The sequence below is a fragment of the Podarcis erhardii genome, assembly GCF_964252035.2.
Source record: "Podarcis erhardii genome assembly, chromosome: 7".
NCBI classification, from domain to species: Eukaryota; Metazoa; Chordata; class Lepidosauria; order Squamata; family Lacertidae; genus Podarcis; species Podarcis erhardii.
The window spans coordinates 90,174,142-90,188,553 of record NC_138511.1 but is presented as its reverse complement, the minus strand read 5'-3'; the positions used below and the strand labels follow the sequence as shown (position 1 = coordinate 90,188,553).

Here is a 14,412-nt window from a genome sequence, read left to right as displayed (position 1 = left end):
GTACACTGAACAGATGGGAGACTCCCCCCCCCTCGAGCATAGATGTTCAAAGAGACAGTCTTCCATATGTTCTTCAGGCACTCAAAATTAGAGCATAAGGCTCTGCAAAATAACGAGACTTCCAACTCAGATGTAAAAATATCTCTTCCTCCTCCCCCTCTTCCTTTCCACTCAAAACCATGAAATTTTTCATTTGAAAGAAGACAAAAATCAAGTAGCAAGGTTCCAACACGAAGACTTTTTAAAAAAGCAGACCTTTTTTTACATACAGGCTGCACTTGGTTACACCTACATTGGCTCCCAGTACGTTTCCGAACACAATTCAAAGTGTTGGTGCTGACCTTTAAAGCCCTAAACAGCATCAGCCCAGTATATCTGAAGGAGCGCCTCCACCCCCATCGTTCTGCCCGGACACTAAGGTCCAGCTCCGAGGGCCTTCTGGCAGTTCCCTCCCTGCGAGAAGCCAAGTTACAGGGAATCAGGCAGAGGGCCTTCTCGGTGGTGGCGCCCTCCCTGTGGAACGCCCTCCCACCAGATGTCAAAGAAATAAACAACTATCTGACATTTAGAGGGCATCTGAAGGATCATAGGGTGGTTTACAGTACAAAACCACAAAAATACATAGCAACAAACCAAACAATATCCCCCTTGATAATCACAGGTGCCAGGTAAGCGATGCCCCGGGGTCAAATTTTAGATTGTAAGCATCTCAGGGCAGTGACCTTTCATCTTGGGCTCCCTACAACAATAAGCTATACATATAACAGTTGAAAATATTAAGTACAATTTTACACACAGAATTCATTAAGAGGGAAGCAAATGCTTCTGGTTTTAAAAAATTAAGATAAATTCATGGAGCAGAGGTCTCATCTACACCTAGTCAAGCATCATGTTACCCACAGTGGCCAACCAGATCCCTGTGATAAGTAAGGCCTGAGAGCAACCTCAGCTCTTCCCACTTGGGATTCCCATCAAATGGGATTCAGAATCCTCCTATTCCTGGTGGTGGGGGCAGAACAAAGCCATTGCGGCTCACACCCGCCGATAGCCTTATCCTCCAGAAATTGGTCTAAACCCCTTTTAAAGCCATCCAACTTTCTGGCTGTCACCACACCTTGTGGCAGAAGATTCCATGTTTTTAACATTCAGCTTCCACGTCAGATGGACCTGGGCTCTGGTACTATGAGACAGATGAAAACTTCCTTTCCCCCCAGGCCATGCTTTATTTTATCATGTCCTTTATCACTTTTCCTCCCCACAAACTAAAAGACCCCCAACATCGGCACCTTATTTCCTAGGGGAGGGGCTCCAGCCCCTGTGACAACAAAGGAGCCCCACCTCATGCAGAGGCAATATACCACTTGCTTGTAAGTTTCTAGCCAGCCACTGCTAGGAGCTGGAAAGGTGGACTAGACCGAACCATATTCTGATCAAAAATAGGCAAGGGGTTTGGTTGTAAAGTTATTCACTCGTAAGAAGAAGCAGTGAAGCTCAAGCAGAATTTTTCATTCAAATCTTCGTGGCCAATGCAAGCAGTATCTTTTAAAGAGAGGAAATTGGGAGATTTGGGGAAATGCAGTACAGTGGTACCTCAGGTTAAGTACTTAATTCATTCCGGAGGTCCGTACTTAACCTGAAACTGTACTTAACCTGAAGCACCACTTTAGCTAATGGGGCCTCCTGCTGCCGCCGCGCCGCCGGAGCACAATTTCTGTTCTCATCCTGAAACAAAGTTCTTAACCCGAGGTACTATTTCTGGGTTAGCGGAGTCTGTAACCTGAAGCGTATGTAACCTGAAGCGTATGTAACCTGAGGTACCACCGTAGTACAGGAGGGAGTCTGAATGACCAGAACTTTGGGGTAATACTAGACAGGACCACCTTGTTCATAGCCAGGCCCCTCTCCTCCCACTGCCTACAAGCAGTCCGCTTCCTGAACTCAACAACGATGCTTCCGGAGTCTTATTTCCACAAGTCTTTTTATCCCCAGCCAGAGTTGTAAGAGGCAAAGAACAATATATTTATTCATCCAGCAGGTTTGTTCCGTTACCAGAAGTTGAGCATTTTCTTTAAAATGTTGCTGGGATTAGTTAATGTTTTCGCTGGCAAGAGAAAGCTGCTTCTTGGCTAGCTTTCAGGCCTTGTTTGGTGCTTCGTATTGAAAGCATTCTTTCGCGTTGCCAGAGTCAATCACATCTCTTCCCCCTCCAACCTTGCAGCTGGGGGTTTCCAGCAAACGGCAATTTGTAGATACCAGTAAGAATCACAGCTCACCCCCAGGGCTCTTTTGCCCCAGGGTTCATTAGACCCTGAGCATTCTAGTTCTCATCTTGTTTAAAGCAGCAAGTTTCTAGCCCTCACCATCTGTAGAGAGGCAACTCCAACGGCAAACATTTCAAAGCCAAATAATTCTCCCTCCCCCATGAAGAATTTGCAATTGTGCCACATGCCTGAGGGACTATTGCCAGGTTTACAAATGGTTTCGTCTTCTGTTTCCCTGGGTTTTCCTTTGGTTGCTTCCTTGCTGAGAGATCCTCTCCTCCTTTGAAGTGGTTCCAAGCTAGTTATTATACAAGTGTCAGCTTGCCAGAAGGGGCCAAGAGCTACAGATCTGCTTTTTGCATCGGAGGGTTTGTCAATTCTGTGAAACATTTTGAGAGTGCTTTTGTATTTCTTCCATGATCAGTTATTATCATGGGGCACAACCCCCTGCAACAAACCTCTCTTTTGGTTGGCATGTCCAAGGGGTAAAAGAGGTTAAAATGAGCTGGAAGACAATCAACTCCTGGCAAGACTAGACTCGGTTTTACTACAGACCTAGACAAACACAATTTTGAGTCATCCATCTCATATATATCATGGGACAATCAGTATCAGCCTCAGTTCTACTGGTGGATAGAAATCAGAGTTTCGTAGAGAAACCCAGTGACCTTGTGAAGAAAGAGCTACAATACACAGCACTCAGTCAAGCTACACGACTGGGACATCCTGGGAGGCCTTACTGGTGCAGGCAGGCAGCTGTTCCCCCAGTTAACTGGAGATAGCATTTGATCCATGACTGGGTGACAAACCTGCAGAAATGCATCTGATAAGGAGCTACCTGAACACACAGGCCGCCTCTTTATTCTGAGCAAGGGTTTATTGGGAGCAGATTTCTTCCATCACTTGCTCAGCTCACCAAGTCCAAGAGATTCCGTGATAGATATTGGCAGTTAGTGTAGTAGCTAGCACAGAGCTTGGATCAGGAAAACCCCAAATCAGACTCCTCTTAAGCTGCCAGACAGAGAGGGTGGCCCTGGGCAAGTGACACTCTCTTGGCTAATCTATGTCACACTGTTGCTGCCAGGTTAAAACACCCCTTTTGAGCTGTTCTGAAAAACAAAGATACAAATATTGATTGCACACTGCTGACAAGTTACATTTCGGACACTTAGCCCATGGGGGAGATAAGGATTTGGCCCTTGGGCTGGATCCTATTTCCCCAAGTCTGTTTCTCAAGTTACATTTCTGTAACCATAAGAGCTAGAATTAAAACAATATACAGTGGTACCTCGGGATGCAAACGGGATCCGTTCCGGAGCCCCGTTCTCATCTTGAATGGAATGTAAGACATGACAGCACGTCTGCGCATGTCGCGTTTTGCCGCTTCTGCGCTCCGTTACTTCCGGGTTGCCGCGGAGCGCAACCCGAAAGCACTCAACCTGAAGCACATTCAACCCGAGGTATGACTGTGCTGCTGTATGGAGTGTCCCTATTGAGGGCCCTAGCCAGCTATGCCCTGCTCCAGGATACTCCATTCCCTCACCTCTAAACAGTGAGCCAGCATCTCATGGCATTGAATACGCTCAGATCTTACTGGCTGTTTTGCCTCCTCTCCCTGCCCTTCATGTATTCCAAAGCCTTCTGGTACCTCCTTCTTTTGCATAGATGGTGCCATTTTGGACACACAAGGACCAGCACCCAGAGATCTGAGTTTGCTATTATTGCATTATGTTACAGTAATGGATTCTCCAGGTGCCTAGGAACCGCATACAAACACTTGAAGAAATGAATGTGGCTTGTGGGCTGCTGTAGGAAGTGCAAATCCTAAACAACCAAAAGAGGAATCTCTCCACTTCAAAGGGGGGGAAAAAGCTTTTGCAGAAGATACAGGAACACCCCCATCCCAAACCAAATTAGCTCTGTCACAAGCCAAAAGATTAGATAAGGACCTCCTGGATTCGCTGCACTCCCAGCCTGGAAATTTTACAATGGCTGCCCTGCAACTGTAGAACATCCCCAGGCTGCACATTTGGCAAAGAGAAGCCTGATTGCTGATGTCTGTAACTAAAACAACACAACAGCGCACTCGCTCTGAGTGTTGCTGCAGAGCTTTGATCGTCACACCAGATGTATTAATTGCCCTTCCTAAGTGAATTACAAGCCAGCGCTCTGTCCATTTGGACAAGATCTATCAATCAGAAGAAGCAACTCTGCCAAGAGAAAAGCCTCCGGAAGCACGTCCACCAATCAATATGCTTTTACAGAAAGGCGATACTTTTCAAGCACATCCACCAAAGGGGACGGGTCGGCACCCTCCTGCATAAACAGAAATGTCTCTGGGTGGGCAGAGGCCAAGGCTTGCTCTTCACTTTTAAATTTTCACTTGCATTTCACTTCCCAGCAATTAAGAGGCATTTCCACTCTAGCTAATTGAAGGAGATTTAGAAATCGCCTGTTGGAGACATCTGCTCAATGGACGATAGGAAAAAGGGGTCAATTCATGCAAACTCCATCCCAAGAGATTACAGCCACTCTGGTGGAAGTGACCCCCGGGATTCCGCCCCATCCAATGAAACGAGCGAAGAAGTGTTATGGATATTGCAATGCCACAGCCCAAACTGGCATTCCTTTGCCCGCCCCCCCCGCCGACCAACCTTCAGGCTATGATGGGCTCTCCAAACACCACTCTGGCTAATTCATGGGTAGGCAAGCTAAGGCCCAGGGGCAGGATCCGGCCCAATCACCTTCTAAATCCGGCCCATGGACGGTCCAAGAATCAGTGTGTTTTTACATGAGTAGAATGTGTGCTTTTATTTAAAATGCATCTCTGGGTTATTTGTGGGGCCTGCCTGGTGTTTTTACATGAGTAGAATGTGTGCTTTTATTTAAAATGCATCTCTGGGTTATTTGTGGGGCACAGGAATTTGTTGTTGTTTTTTCTTCAAAATATAGTCTGGCCCCGCACAAAGTCTGAGGGACAGCGGACCGGCCCCCTGCTGAAAAAGTTGCTGACCCCCGGGCTAGTTGATACATTCACTCAATTTGGATACGCAGCTCATAATAACCACAGGCAGCTTTTTGGACAGTAGTTATTTGTCTCTGTTGACAAGGGTTTCTGTTGCAGGACAGCCTCTGAAACGGCAGAAGGCCAATCCTGCCAAGTAGCAGAAGGGTGTTTTACCATTTTCAGCGGCGGAAAACTGTTGGCACATTATTTCAGGCTCAATAAATACAGACTGATCATTTCCGTCAGTGCAAAACATATGCTGTTTATGGAATAAAGAATGAGGGAGAATCTGGAACATCCCAAACTCTTATAAGCCACATGCCATGCTTCCTTGCTCCTGCCCCCTTGACCCTTCATGCCCACACGACTTCATAAACCTGCTCCCATTATTTCTTCAGACGCATAGCCTGTTCTGTCACAAAGGTCTAATGGCAAGAAGCTAGAGAAAGGCAGTGTGGTCTAGTTGACAAGAGTGCCGGTCTGGGACCTGGGAGGCCAGGGTTCTTATATCCCATTCAACCACGAAGCTCAGTCTTGAAGGCCAGTCACTGCCTCTCAGCCTAACCTACCTCACAGGGTTGTTGTGGGGGTTGAAGGGGGAGGGGGAGAACAATGTACACCACTTAGAGCCCCTTGGAGAAAATTCACCCCAAGTCAACCCATAATAAGAGAGTTTCATAACTGAGGGGGGTGGGGGGAGACAGAAGACAGTCATTGTGACTTGTCCACCCTTGGGCCACCCCAAGCAGCCCCCGCTTCATCTCCCCTCTAGCAGCTATTGCAGCCATCCCTACAATATTCTGTGTTTGGGTTGTGGGGGCATTGTTTTGTCTGTCATTACGTTGTGTATTTTTGTATTGTAAACCATCCTGCGACCCCTCAGATGAAGGGTGGTATTGAAATTAAATAAAGAAAAAGAGACCCCTTTCCCTATAGGGAGCAGCTCATGTGTTAAGGTCCTCAGCCGAAATTGCCAGAGGTTGGGTTGGCACGGGGCAAGGACTTTTTAGCTGCAGCACTGCGCCTGGACAACACCTCTCCACACTTGCAGGTGTGTGGTGTGGCCCCTTCACTGCAGGCCTGTCATCAAGACAACGTCCTCTTCTTTTTTAGGATGGCCCTTGGGGCCTTGCCTCCTGCCCCTCCCAGGTGGTGGTGTTCCCCCCGCCCCCCAATACATATTGATGACGAAATGGCTTCACTGCAGTTCCCTCTTTCCCATTGCATTTTATCGTTTTATGAACATGGGCTTCACATTCAGCTTCAGCTGGAAAAGGCAGCTAACGAATGCCACAAACGAGTCAGTAGAACCTTCCCCTCGTCCCCATCCCCCAGGATCCCCCATTGCACCCTCTTTCTCCGCCAAGGACAACCCCCCCACTGAATTCCAACCCCCCCAACAAACACATTCTGCTGCTTCTCGCAAATCCCACCCCAGCTCCTTAGTACCCCTCAAACCCCGCTGCCCTTCCACTCCCCAGAAAGAACCAGTGCTGGTTTAGTGGTTAGAGCGTCAGACCTGGGAGAGACCAGGGTTCAAATCCCAGCCCCCCAGCCATGAAGCTCACGGGGGGGGGGGTTGACCTTGGGGGGACCCATCAGCCTATTCTCCTCCCATCCTACCTCGGAGGGTTACTGTGAGGATAAAATATGGGGTGGGGGAGCAGAGAGATACATATCCCACCTGGAGCAGAGGGTGGGATGCAAATGGCTGCTACTATTATGACTGCATTTCTTACCAGCCCTTTACCTAGACTGGGTGGTGCATGGCTTAGCTAAGACCTGGGACAGACCAGGGTTCAAATCCCCGCCCAGCCATGAAGCTCACGGGGGGGGGGTGTTGACCTTGGGGGGGGCATCCGCTTACCCTCCTCCCATCCTACCTCGGAGGGTTATTGTGAGGATAAAATGGGGGGGGGGGCAACTTGAGCTCCTTGGACCAGAGGGTGGGATGCAAATGGCTGCTACTATTGTGAATGCATTTCTTACCTGTCCTTTACCTTACCTGTCCTTTACCAGGTGCATGGCTCAGCTAAGACCTGGCAGAGAACAGGGTTCAAATCCTGACCCAGCCATGAAGCTCACGGGGGGGGGGGCAGGGTTTTTGACCTTGGGGGGGGGCCGCTTACCTGTCCTTTATCTACACAGGGTGCATAGCGTAGATAAGACCTGGGGGTCGGTGGGGGGGGGAAGAGACCAGGGTTCAAGTCCTGGCCCAGCCATGAAGCTCACGGGGGGGGCAGGGTTTTTGACCTTGGGGGGGCCCCGCTTACCTGTCCTTTACCTACACAGGGTGCATGGCGTAGATAAGACCTGGGAGAGACATGGGTTCAAATCCTGACCCAGCCATGAAGCTCACCGGGGGGGGGCAGGGTTTTTGACCTGGGGGGGGGGCCCGCTTACCTGTCCTTTACCTACACAGGGTGCATGGTGTAGCTAAGACCTGGAGGTGGGGGGGGGAGAGACCAGGGTTCAAATCCTGACCCAGCCATGAAGCTCACCGGGGGGGGCAGGGTTTTTGACCTGGGGGGGGGCCCGCTTACCTGTCCTTTACCTACACAGGGTGCATGGTGTAGCTAAGACCTGGAGGTGGGGGGGGAGAGACCAGGGTTCAAATCCTGACCCAGCCATGAAGCTCACCGGGGGGGGGCAGGGTTTTTGACCTTGGGGGGGCCCCGCTTACCTGTCCTTTACCTACACAGGGTGCATGGCGTAGATAAGACCTGGGGGTCGGTGGGGGGGGGAAGAGACCAGGGTTCAAGTCCTGGCCCAGCCATGAAGCTCACCGGGGGGGGCAGGGTTTTTGACCTGGGGGGGGCGCTTACCTGTCTTTTACCTACACAGAGTGCATGGCGTAGCTAAGACCTGGGAGAGAACAGGGTTCAAATCCTGACCCAGCCATGAAGCTCACGGGGGGGGGGGGCAGGGTTTTTGACCTTGGGGGGGCCCCGCTTACCTGTCCTTTACCTACACAGGGTGCATGGCGTAGATAAGACCTGGGGGTCGGTGGGGGGGGGGAAGAGACCAGGGTTCAAGTCCTGGCCCAGCCATGAAGCTCACGGGGGGGGCAGGGTTTTTGACCTGGGGGGGGCGCTTACCTGTCTTTTACCTACACAGAGTGCATGGCGTAGCTAAGACCTGGGAGAGAACAGGGTTCAAATCCTGACCCAGCCATGAAGCTCACAGGGGGGGGCAGGGTTTTTGACCTTGGGGGGGGCCCGCTTACCTGTCCTTTACCTACACAGGGTGCATAGCGTAGATAAGACCTGGGGGTCGGTGGGGGGGGGGAAGAGACCAGGGTTCAAATCCCGACCCAGCCATGAAGCTCACTGGGGGGGGGCAGGGTTTTTGAGCTGGGGGGGCCCTGCTTACCTGTCCTTTACCTACACAGGGTGCATGGCGTAGCTAAGACCTGGGAGAGACCAGGGTTCAAATCCTGACCCAGCCATGAAGCTCACCGGGGGGGGCAGGGTTTTTGACCTGGGGGGGGGCGCTTACCTGTCCTTTACCTACACAGGGTGCATGGCGTAGATAAGACCTGGGGGTGGGGGGGGGGAAGAGACCAGGGTTCAAATCCCGACCCAGCCATGAAGCTCACCGGGGGGGGCAGGGTTTTTGAGCTGGGGGGGGGCCGCTTACCTGTCCTTTACCTACACAGAGTGCATGGCGTAGCTAAGACCTGGGAGAGACCAGGGTTCAAATCCTGACCCAGCCATGAAGCTCACGGGGGGGGGCAGGGTTTTTGACCTTGGGGGGGCCCCGCTTACCTGTCCTTTACCTACACAGGGTGCATAGCGTAGATAAGACCTGGGGGTCGGTGGGGGGGGGAAGAGACCAGGGTTCAAATCCTGACCCAGCCATGAAGCTCAGGGGGGGGGCAGGGTTTTTGACCTTGGGGGGGCCCCGCTTACCTGTCCTTTACCTACACAGGGTGCATGGCGTAGATAAGACCTGGGGGTCGGGGGGGGGGAGAGACCAGGGTTCAAGTCCTGACCCAGCCATGAAGCTCGGGGGGGGCAGGGTTTTTGACCTGGGGGGGGGCTCGCTTACCTGTCGTTTACCTACACAGAGTGCATGGCATAGCTAAGACCTGGGAGAGACCAGGGTTCAAGTCCTGGCCCAGCCATGAAGCTCACGGGGGGGGCAGGGTTTTTGACCTGGGGGGGGGCCCGCTTACCTGTCGTTTACCTACACAGGGTGCATGGCGTAGATAAGACCTGGGAGAGACCAGGGTTCAAATCCTGACCCAGCCATGAAGCTCACGGGGGGGGGCAGGGTTTTTGACCTGGGGGGGGCCCCGCTTACCTGTCCTTTAGCTACACAGGGTGCATAGCGTAGATAAGACCTGGGGGTCGGTGGGGGGGGGGAAGAGACCAGGGTTCAAGTCCTGGCCCAGCCATGAAGCTCACCGGGGGGGGGGCAGGGTTTTTGAGCTGGGGGGGGGCCCGCTTACCTGTCCTTTACCTACACAGGGTGCATGGCGTAGCTAAGACCTGGAGGTGGGGGGGGGGGAGAGACCAGGGTTCAAATCCTGACCCAGCCATGAAGCTCACCGGGGGGGGGCAGGGTTTTTGACCTGGGGGGGGGGCCGCTTACCTGTCCTTTACCTACACAGGGTGCATGGCGTAGATAAGACCTGGGGGTCGGCGGGGGGGGGGGGGGGAAGAGACCAGGGTTCAAGTCCTGACCCAGCCATGAAGCTCACGGGGGGGGGCAGGGTATTTGACCTTGGGGGGGCCCCGCTTACCTGTCCTTTACCTACACAGGGTGCATGGCGTAGCTAAGACCTGGAGGTGGGGGGGGGGGAGAGACCAGGGTTCAAATCCTGACCCAGCCATGAAGCTCACCGGGGGGGGGCAGGGTTTTTGACCTGGGGGGGGGGCCGCTTACCTGTCCTTTACCTACACAGGGTGCATGGCGTAGATAAGACCTGGGGGTCGGCGGGGGGGGGGGAAGAGACCAGGGTTCAAGTCCTGACCCAGCCATGAAGCTCAGGGGGGGGGCAGGGTTTTTGACCTGGGGGGGGGCTCGCTTACCTGTCGTTTACCTACACAGAGTGCATGGCATAGCTAAGACCTGGGAGAGACCAGGGTTCAAGTCCTGGCCCAGCCATGAAGCTCACGGGGGGGGGGCAGGGTTTTTGACGTTGGGGGGGGGCCCGCTTACCTGTCGTTTACCTACACAGGGTGCATAGCGTAGATAAGACCTGGGAGAGACCAGGGTTCAAATCCTGACCCAGCCATGAAGCTCACGGGGGGGGGCAGGGTTTTTGACCTGGGGGGGGGCCCGCTTACCTGTCCTTTACCTACACAGGGTGCATGGCGTAGATAAGACCTGGGGGTCGGAGGGGGGAGAGACCAGGGTTCAAATCCCGACTTCAGCCTTGGCGCCCCCTCCCTCACTCACTCACTTACTGGCCTACCTCGCAGGGCGGGCTGTGGCGAGGATAAAAACGGGGGGGGAGGATTTGAACCCCGTCCCGGTGGGGGGGGCGAGAAGGGAGGGGGCCAAGGCGGGATATGAACAGGGGAAATATCGATAAATGGACCCCGCCAACAACAACCCCGCAAGGTGGGCCGCCCCCACCCCGAGAACACTCGGCTTCCAATTCCGCGCCCCGTCCCCGCTGCCTGCCTTCGCTCTCCTCGCCGCCTCCCGCTTCCTCTCAGGGACCCCCTCGCCGCCGCGCCGCCGCCGCCGCCGCCGCCATCTTGGGAGCCGGCCCGGCCGAAAGCAGGCAACATCCGGGCACAAGCCCGCTCTCCCGCCGTCGCCACGGCAACAGCCGCCACGCCCCCCTCCCCGCCGCACAGCCGGGGAGGCTTCCGATTGGCGGCGCTCCTCAGGGGGGGGCGGCGTCGCCCAGCAGCGCTGGGGATAGCGAGGGGAGGGGAGGAGCCCGCACGCCTATTGGCTGCCTCAAGGATTGATTGACGGGGAGAGGAGAAGGGAGGGGCGGGAGGAAAATCACCCTAACTGTACAAACATTGATATTATCAGTTACAGATAGGTAGCCGTGTTGGTCTGCCATGGTCAAAACAAAATAAAAAAATTCCTTCCAGTAGCACCTTAAAGACCAACTGAGTTAGTTCTAGGTATGAGCTTTCGTGTGCATGCACACTTCTTCAGATACTGAAGAATATCAATATTTTGTATTGATATTATCATTATTATTGTTGTTGTTGTTATTCACATCGATAATACTGATTTAAAATCCGGTAATATGAAATAATTGTGAATATATTAATATGACCCTTGTAATTCATCCAATTATTAATCTATGTAATGATTAGTATAAAATAATTATACTAAATAAGTAATGGAAATTGTATTTGTTTTTAAATGTTTTTATTTTTGTCATTTTTTTCTTTTTATTTTTACATTGTATTATTTTTGAAAACTTTAATAAATATTCTATAAAAAATAATAATAATTATACCCGTGAATACATTAATGTAATTAACCTAATCACGCATATCGACGGGATTAACATTGATAACTGTAAGCATAAAATAATTATAACTAAATATATTAGTGCAAGTGCAACTAAATATATTAGTGCAACTAAATATATTAATTATCCTAAACGTGCATATTGATAGTTTTAATTTTGATCATCGTAAGTATAAAATAATTATAACTGTAAACACATTAACATGAACTACTAGTAGCAATGGCATTGACTTTATCAAAACCATCGTATAAAAGTTATTATCACTGAAAACACATTAACATGATTAATCTGATTTTCAAGATTAATGGTATTAATTTTCATAATCACCATGACCGTTTTGTTTTTGTTTTTCTAAATTCATAGTTTAGGGCAGGCAAGCTTTCCTCTGGGGTGCTGCTTTGCTCCCTGTATTTATCATCACAACAACAACAACAACAACCCTTTAGGGTAGGCTCCGGAAAGGCTCCTGGCTGCATGGGGATTCGAACCCTTGTCTCTCCAGGGCCTAGCCCAAACCTTTCTGCAAATAAGTCCTGTTTTGCAATTAAACGAACGCAGAGCTGTTTTTGGGGTGGGAGGATGAAATGAGCCTGGCATGTTAATTTGTAAGAAAACGTGGAAATTTAAAGTCCTGTTCAGTCCTCCTAAATTTGGGACTCGGTTGCAGAGCAAGGGTTCCCCCTCGTGGGCATTGCAGCAAAAGCCAAATAGAGGAATGTAGGAAACTGCTCCATCTAGTTCAGTGTTGTCTACACTGACTGGCAGTGTCTCTCCAAGCTTTCAGGGCATAGCTGTCAACTTACAGATTTGAAAATAAGGGACCAGCAGCCTCGAAAATAAGGGATCAGCAGCCAAAATAAGGGATTTTGGCTTAGTTTATACAGGAATCCATCCGGCACTCATGGAGCCATGCTGCTTTGGCTGCCACTGACTGTGTTTTGCAGGGGGTTGGACTAGATGATCCTAAGGGTCTACAAGTCCCACCAAAGAAGAGGGGCAGACAAAACTGATGAACGACGTCGAAATGGCAAAGCTTACAGGCAGAATTAGAAACCAGGAAGAGGACCTCTTTCATAAAGAATGGAGAAAGTTTATAATTTAGTTGAAAAGCTATTGTCAAGAGTTACATACATTGGTAGGATTGACAGAAAACTTGTAGTAAAAATTTGAACTGTGGATGGACAAAGAATTTATAAAAATAGAGTTAGGAAAGGTATGCAGAGGGGGAAATCACTACATTAAGATGCTGCACTGGTTGGAGGGGATGCTAAGCAGCACATTGGGGCTGCCGTCGTCCTGGCGCAAGGAGTTCCATCGGCCCTTCCCTGCCCGAGAGAGAGGGAGGGAGGGAGGAAGAGAGACTCTCGCCCACGCTGCCCGCGAGCCTGGCATGAGGCGGTTGTGGCACCGTGGCAGCCCTGAAGCGCCGCCCTTCTGCTTCCCTCCCCATCCCCTTCTCTTCCTCCTCCCTCAGGCCACCTCCTCAGCCACTGCCTCCAGCTTCCCCTGGCAGCGAGGCGGAAGTCTCATAAGAGAGGGGCTACCTGCCCGCCTGCTGCCACCTGTCTCCTCACTACGCGCCACTGAGGGGGAAAAGGGAGAGATGGAGACGCGGCAGCTCGTGCGCGCTCTCTCTCTCTCTCTCTCTCTCTCGCATCAGAGGACCCCGAGCCGCTGCTTCCCTCTCGAGCCGGGCGAGCATGAAACCCAGGAAATTTATTATTATTATTTTTCCACATCTGCCAGTTCTTTTATTTATTTATTTTTAAATAATATTTATTCCAATTTTAAAGGTTACAAAAAGAAAACACTAAATTCACACTAAATACAAACAGACAAAAAAATCGAAAAGAAAAAGAAAGAAAAACAGCACAGAAAAATACAAACAAAAACAAACCAAACCTTCCCGTAACTTATTTTTCATCTGCTTATTTCCTTGACCTCCTCACACCTCCCTTTTTTGTATTCTAATTCAATTAGATGTTTCAGCAAATCCTTCCAACTTTGTTTTTATCCTAATAATTTATCTTGATATACTGTTATTCACGTCTTTCACAAATTAAAAAGTCAATTTTAACCTAATCCTTATATCATTTCTGCTAAGACCACATTACTTCATTCCAGCAACCTTCTAACATTCCTTAATTTTACAATGTTTCTGTAAATAAACTTTAAATTTTTTCCAATCTTCTTTCACCGACTCTTCACCTTGGTCTCGGATTCTGTCAGTCATTTCCAGGAAATTTAAGGGACATCATCAATAAGGGACAGCAGCAGGAAACGGCGTGGGGATATGGGAGTTTCCTGCCAAATAAGGGACAGTTGACAGCTATGCTGAATTTCAGGGTTGGGGGCATTCCCTAGGCAGATTGAGATCAGGATACCTAAAACATTGCCTTACCCTGCATCACGCTGGAGAGGGTGTTCTGCAGATCGTATCTGCTCAGCTGCCTTCTGCATAATTTCGGGTTCATGGCCTTTAGTGTGGTGGCACCTTTGGAACTCCCTCCCACCGCATGTCAGACACACACCTTCTCTGTTGTGTTTTTGGAACCTGCGAAAGACATTCCTCTTCCAGCCTTCTAAAATCATCACCTCAGCTGGCATCTTGTTTTGAAACTGAATTGGTCGTTATTTTTGTGCTGTAGTTCTAAGCTGGTTTTATATTTATAATTGGCTTTTTAATTGTT

General features: G+C 50.3%; 1 protein-coding gene across 2 annotated transcripts in view; it reads right to left on the bottom strand.

Moving 5' to 3' along the window:
- Positions 1 to 7,607, bottom strand: part of PAK4 (p21 (RAC1) activated kinase 4) — an 81,826-nt gene extending 74,219 nt beyond the window's left edge. The window contains exon 1 of one of the 2 annotated variants that reach the window (XM_081868967.1): positions 7,542 to 7,607. The gene's annotated coding sequence lies outside the window, so the exon portion shown is untranslated. Of the gene's footprint in view, positions 1 to 1,469; positions 1,540 to 7,541 lie in introns of those variants that run through there. The other variant, XM_081868966.1, reaches the window with a different exon arrangement.
- Between the last annotated feature and the right edge of the window lie 6,805 nt (positions 7,608 to 14,412).